Genomic DNA, 6726 nt, shown 5'->3' with positions numbered 1-6726 from the left:
ATAACGTCACTTGTGCTGAAAGCCCATAATGTAATTGCAGTTTCAACCTCTCCCAGAAACATAATCTTAATAACCAGTCTGGAATTTCCTGGTCAAGCACCAGTAAGGTAATCTGTCACAAGGTAATCAATCTCTCCATCCCTCATAGAAAGAAGAAGCAATCTTAAAGATAAAAACTCTTCCTGCCCTAGCTGGTTTGGCTCAGTGCATAGAGCGTTGGCCTGCACACTGAAGGGTCCCGGGTAAGATTCTGGAGAAGGGCACATGCTGGGGTTGCAGGCTCAATCCCCAGTAGGGAGTGTGCAGGAGGCAGCCAATCAATGACTCTCTCCCATCATTGATGTTTCTATCTCTCCGTCTCTGATATCAATAAAAATATATTTAAAAATAAAACAAACAAAAACCCTTCCCATTCTCTTCCCCCAAAGAAAAGATGTCCAGGTGCAAAAATAATCCTTTCTTTTGTTAATAGCTCCCTTGCTCCACCCTTCTTATAAAATCCTTTCATTTTCTACAACCCCTCAAAGCGCCCTTCTAGTCACTAGATGGGATGCTGCCCTATTCATGAATGACAATAAAGCCAAGTAGATCTCCAGAATTTTTTTTAACCCTCACCCCAGGGTATGCTTTCATTGATTTCTAGGGAGAGCGAGAGAAACATCCATCTATTGCCTCTCATATGCTCCCTGACTATCAAACCCACAACCTAGGTATGTACCCTGACCAGAAATCGAACCGGTCATCTTTTGGTGAAAGGGAGGATGCTCCAATCAACGGAGCCACCCTGTCACGGCTTGAATTTTTTTTTTTTTTTTTTGACATTCCTATCGCTTCTGGCCTTTTCAGCTAAGATCAACTGTAACACAACATTCCTGAAATGGGAATCACAAGAACTGGAATCCATCTATGACTCGACCGTTAATACTGTGTGATACCGGATAACTTATTTAACTTTTAATTTCACTTATGCTCAGGTATTTAAAAACGGCTCCTGGATCAACCAATCTCTTTGAGAAACTTTTAAAATCCTAAGGTCCGTGAAGGGATGGGGCTCATTCGTTTTTCAGGCGGCCTCATAGCCTACGGGTTGGCAGCAGTCTTCTGATCCAATGCCTCCTCTCCTGCCTCCTATTCCACGCCCGGGGCCGGACAGCACCCAAAAGTCAGTCGCCCTCACGCTATTGCGAGTCGGATCCCAAAAGCAAGGACGGAGGAAAAGACAGTAACGCCGGCTTCTCCGCCGGCTCCCGAACGCTCCAGGCCGCCGCCCCCTGGATGCCCCCCGGCTTGCTGGGTACAGCCAGGATGTCACTTACGCCCGGCCTGGCCTCGCCCCACCTGGCCTCGCCCCACCCAGCGCAGATCCCAGGGGAACTCGCAGGAGCATCCTCCCACCTCGAGTCCTGGGCCCCGGAAGTGACGTCTGTGCGTGCGTGACGCGCGCTCGCGGCGCCGGGGGCGGGGCCTGAGGGAGGGTGGGCCGGTGTGAGGGCGGGTTGTGGACTGGCGGGGCCGGGACCCACTCGAGCGACGCGGGGCGAGCGGCGGTCTCGACGCCGGTGGATCCGCCAACGAGGTACGGAGCTGACGGGAGGCGGCCGAGGACAGCGCTGCTCTCCGCTCCGGGCAGCGGGGTGGCGCGCCGTCCGGGCTGGAGCTGCTGGGTCGTTGGTCTGTGCGGTCCCCTCGGCCGGGGCCGGTTCGGAGCCTCCTGTCCTCCTCCGTCCCAACGCGGGCGCCGGCAGCGCGGCCCTGGCCGTCCCCCTGAATCCTCTCGGTGCTCGGTCTGCCCGTGTCAGGCTCCGGTCGCCAAGTTCTCCACGGCCCAGCCCAGCTCAGCTCCGCCGGGCAGACGCTTATTTCCTGGCCGCCTGCTGCCACCGGCCATCCCCCGGCGGGACGGCTTCCCTCTGGCCGGCGCCCTCCTCACTGTCCGGTCCGCGGAGTCCAGGGGGACACCTGTCGTGGCGGCCCGCCGGGTCCTGTCCTGGGGCCCTCGGGCACTTTTCTGGATTGAGAGCGCGGCCCCACCTCGCAGGCTGGCCTTGGCAGGGAGCCGGGCTTCCCGGACCCGCGTCGTTCGTGGGGAGGGACACGTCCCGGGGCCGGGAGGGCGCTGACGCCGGTGGCGCGGAGCCTTGAAGACTGGTCCTGACTTGGCCCGGCGGTTGAGTCCCTGCTCCCACGCCGTCCTGGGGGCGAGCAGGGTGATGCCCATTACGGAAGTTTAGTAGAGAGGGAGGCACCCGCCGCTCTGGAGTGTAGGTCACAGACCGCGGGTGGTGCCTCCGGCTGATGACCAGGCCGGCGGTCGGGAAATGTGTCATGGGCGGTGGTGGGCTCTTGTCCTGGAGATTAGATGTGGGGATTTGCCAGTACGAGTTTACAGCATCACCTGGGAAGTTGTCTTGTCTTGTCTTTTCTTCCCTTCTCTTTTCTTTTCTTTTCTTTTCTTTTCTTTTCTTTTCTTTTCTTTTCTTTTCTCTCCTTCCTTCTTTGGAGCTGAAGAGTTGTTTTGGATTTTGAGATTAAAATAAATAATTGCACTGCTTTTCTGTAAACCTAAAACTGCTTAAAGTCTATTAATTAAACTAGTTGTATCAAGAAAGCTTGCAGAGGTACAAGATCTGATTGTATAACGTTAATTAAGTTACTGGTTCTTATACAGAATAATAAGTGTTCAGGATTTTTACTGACCTTGGAAACAATGATGTTTCTTCTCTCTAGAACTTAGCCAGTTTAGGAGGGAGGGAGGAAGGGGAAGAGAGAGAGAGAGAGAAAAGATACTTTGAATACAAGGTGATAAGCAGTGTGAGTTTAGATAGAGCACCCTAAGTGGCTCCCCTCATCGCGAGAGACTGCAGATGTGGAGGGTGGAGAACAGTATCAGGGATACCTTTCCGGGAGTACCATGAAGAATGAGTAACATTCGGACTGACAAAGTGGTGTGGGAATTTTAGGAGTAGGTGGAAATGTGGGGGTGGAGCGACTAATGGAGAAGAGGCCAATGACTACTTGGAGGTGGTTTTTGAAAAGTAAAAAAGTTCAGGGCAGAAAGGGACAGAGATGTTGGAACGTGGTCTTTTATCTGATGATGACAGAACCAGGGAAGGGATTTAGGGAGGATTATAGTGAGGTTAAAAAGGAGTTTTATGTAGATCTTAACACACAGGCTGCTATATGGTTGATGAGGATTGTGCCCAATAGTGTTTGCTTATGTGCTATCTTTTCTGCTCATTAAATGTTTGCATTGTATATTTATTTACTAACTAGAGGCCTGGTGCATGAAAATTCATGCACTGGAGGGGGCGTCCCTCAGCCCGGCCTGCCCCCTCTCACAGTCCGGGAGCCCTCAAGGGCGGGAGGCGATCCAGGGATCAGGGGAAGGTGACGCCCCATCACACTTCTGCTGCTGCCACTGCCGGCAGCACAAGCCTTGGACGGCCCTGGTTACCTGCGCCTCGGGCAGCCCTGGGCGGCTAGGCAGCTGCCATCCAAGGCTTTCCTGTGCCTTGGGCCAGCCCTGGGTGGCTGGGGGGTTGAGGGGACTGGGGGACTCTGGAGGCAGGTGCTCGGCAAGCCACGTGCCTGCTGCCCCAGCAGGGCTGAGGGGACTGGGTGCCGCCATCTTGTAGTTGTGGGCTCCGCCTTCTTTGAGGGGAATCAGTCAATTAGCATATTTCCTCCTTATTGGCTGTGGGCGCCGCCTTCTTTGAGGGTGGGTCAGTCAGTTAGCATATTCCCTCCTTATTGGCTGTGGGTGCCACCATCTTTGCAATGGCATGAGGGTCAATTAGCATATTCCCCCTTCATTAGATAGGATTGTTTCTGTGTGTATGAGTGACTGACCCTGTTAATTTTAAACTTCTATAAACAGGAATTCTGCTTTTACCTGTTAGTATTCTAATCCAAGTTGGGCATTCACAAATGCTACATGACTATGTGATAACTTGATGAGAATTCATTGCTTTTGATATTTTTCAATGACAAAAATTAAGTCAGTACTATATTTTTTAAAAAATGGTTCTTCTAGTACAGCGGTTCTCAACCTGTGGGTCACAACCCCTTTGGCGGTCGAACGACCCTTTCACAGGGGTTGCCTAAGACCATCCTGCATATCAGATATTTACATTACGATTCATAACAGTAGCAACATTACAGTTATGAAGTAGCAACGAAAATAATTTTATGGTTGGGTCACAACATGAGGAACTGTATTTAAAGGGCCAGAAGGTTGAGAACTACTGTTCTAGTACTTAACTTACTTTAATATCTACATACAGAAGAACTAAGATCCTATTTGATTTACTGTGTCAGTCTTTGGCTAGAGACATAGCATTTCAGTCGTGACAGTGTGAGTTTAATTTTTGGCATGTGTGTTTTTATTGGTTGCAAAGTAAACATCGCTGGCAGAGATTACCCATTCCTAAAATGTAGGCAATGCCTGTGTAATAATAACACCTGTCTATTCTGTGACTCAGAATAGAAATGCTATTAAGTAGATTCTTAACCCATAAATAAAGTCATTACAGTAAAAATAAGTTTCACAGTAGAGGTCAAACATTTTAAAAGTCTTATTAAATGCTCATTTCTTTCATAAAGCATGATAGGGACACTAGAGGCCCCGTGCATGAAATTCATGCATGGGGGGGGAAGGTGTGAACCCCTCAGCCCAGCCTGCACCGTCTCCAATCCAGGACCCCTTGAGGGATGTCCGACTGCCGGTTTAGGCCCGATCCCAGGGATTGGGCCCAAACCGGCAGTCGAACATCCCTCTCACAATCCTGGACCCCTGGCTCCTAATCACTTGCCTGCCTCCCTGGTCGCCCTTAACTGCCCCCCCTCCCCCGCCGGCCTGATCACCCCTCACTGCCCCCCCATCCCCACCAGCCTGGTTGCCTCTTACTGCTCCCCCTGCTGGTCTGGTTGCCCCCAAATGTCCCCCCCTGCCGGCCTGCCTGGTCACCCCTCATGGCCCCCCTGCCAGCCTGGTCACCCCACGCAGCCTGCTGTTCAGTCGTTTGGTCATCCCTCACTAACCCCCCTGCCGGCCTGGTCACTCCACGCAGCCTGCTTGTTCAGTTGTTTGGTTGTCCCTCACTAATGCCCCCCTGCCGGCCTGGTCGTAGGCAGCCATCTTGTGAGGGTTAATTTGCATATTACCTCTATTGTATAGGATTATGTTGTTTCATATGACTGAAATATCTTGATATAAGCTAGACTATTAATGAAAAAAAAAAACAGGATAAACAACAATTGCCTTATTTTTATCCTACTCAATATTATGTAACTCATATTTTATCTGATATTTAAGTAAGGCTAAAATGCTTTCAGAAAAGGCTGCATTTATGATGCTGCTTTCAAATTACTTAGTGAGATTCCTGTTTTTGATGAAGTTGTTGTTGGGATAGAAAGTTGCTGACTAGCCAGTCTAGTCAGTTCCCATTCAGAATAAATACTCTGTAATTTTTATTGTATAGAACAATTTTTTCATGTTTCTGGTAGCCGGAGAACTGTAATTATAATCAATTAATTAGATATATATGTGAGTCAGAAGTTATCAGAATGACAAGTATGAGTTCATGAGTGGGGAAATTTTTACACACTAAGAGAGTCTTTTTGTTGTTGATTCTCATCTGAGCTTATATTTCCTATTGATTTTTAGAGAGAGTGGAAGAGAAGAAGGGGAAGAAAAAGGGAGAGAGAGAGAGAGAGAGAGAGAGAGAGAGAGAGAGAGAGAGAGAGAAACATTCATGTAAGAGAGATACATTAATTGATTGCCTCCCACATACCCTGACTGGGAACAGGGAGGGAACCTGCAACCCAGGTATGTGCCCTTGACCGGGAATTTGAACCCATGATTCTTTGAGGCCAATGCTTTACCGTTAAGCCCCACCAGCCAGGGCCACATTAAGAAAGTCTTAAGTTTTTTTATTTTCCTTAAATGACAGCAAGGAGATTGCTGACATCTCTGAAGCAGGCACTTAGCCAGAGCCTTTAGGCCTCTAAATTCTGTGCTGTCTCACATTAAGGAATGGTTGGCAGCATCCTCTATGCTAGGCACAGGGCAACTCAAGAGTTATAACAAAAATCTTGTGAATCATTTCTTAAGCAAGTCTAGTCAGTTCCCATTCAGAATAAATACTCAGTTGTAATTACATTTATGGGGATTTGGTCTGTATTTGAGGAAGGGAGAGAGGGAGAGGTAGAAACATGAATGATCGAGCATGGGACCCGGGCATATGCCTTGACTAGGAATCAAACTGTGACCTCCTAGTTCATAGGTTGGTGCTCAACCACTGAGCCACGCTGGCTGGGCAATTTGTTCTGTATTTTTAAAGTACAAAAATGACCTTGGGGGATTTTTACACAGGGATATATTTATAATTTTTTGTGTGCCCCAAAGAAAAAAATACATACATAATGAAAGTGTTTTATTTTTGTATTTCCTCCCTTGTTAGAATTTCCTAATTTTAGATATAATATTTGCTAAAACATTTTTTTTTCTTTTGGAGCACAAAAAAGGTAATGCCTTTAGAAATTGAATTTATACAGTGTTTGCTAATGGAAGAGAATATTTTATTGTTTTTTAAGTGGAGCATATTTACTTATCTCCCATCTTATTCCAGAATGGATTCATAATGACTTATAAAGATACATACAACATATTGTTGGTAACATACAAAAATCAGGGGTTATGAAATCAGGACTAAGGGAAAAAACTTA

General features: G+C 48.1%; 1 protein-coding gene across 7 annotated transcripts in view; it reads left to right on the top strand.

The window, feature by feature from the left end:
• Nucleotides 1-1486: 1486 nt before the first annotated feature.
• Nucleotides 1487-6726, top strand: part of RABGEF1 (RAB guanine nucleotide exchange factor 1) — a 67444-nt gene continuing 62204 nt past the window's right edge. For 2 of the 7 annotated variants that reach the window (XM_036309270.1, XM_036309277.1), the window contains exon 1: nt 1560-1576. The gene's annotated coding sequence lies outside the window, so the exon portion shown is untranslated. Of the gene's footprint in view, nt 1577-6726 lie in introns of all 7 variants that reach the window. The other 5 variants (XM_036309276.1, XM_036309278.1, XM_036309271.1 and 2 more) reach the window with 3 other exon arrangements.

This window comes from Myotis myotis, unplaced genomic scaffold (genome assembly GCF_014108235.1).
Source record: "Myotis myotis isolate mMyoMyo1 unplaced genomic scaffold, mMyoMyo1.p scaffold_m19_p_5, whole genome shotgun sequence".
In the NCBI taxonomy this organism is placed as follows: Eukaryota; Metazoa; Chordata; class Mammalia; order Chiroptera; family Vespertilionidae; genus Myotis; species Myotis myotis.
The sequence above is the reverse complement of the archived record's forward strand: the minus strand, read 5'-3'. Positions and strand labels throughout refer to the sequence as shown.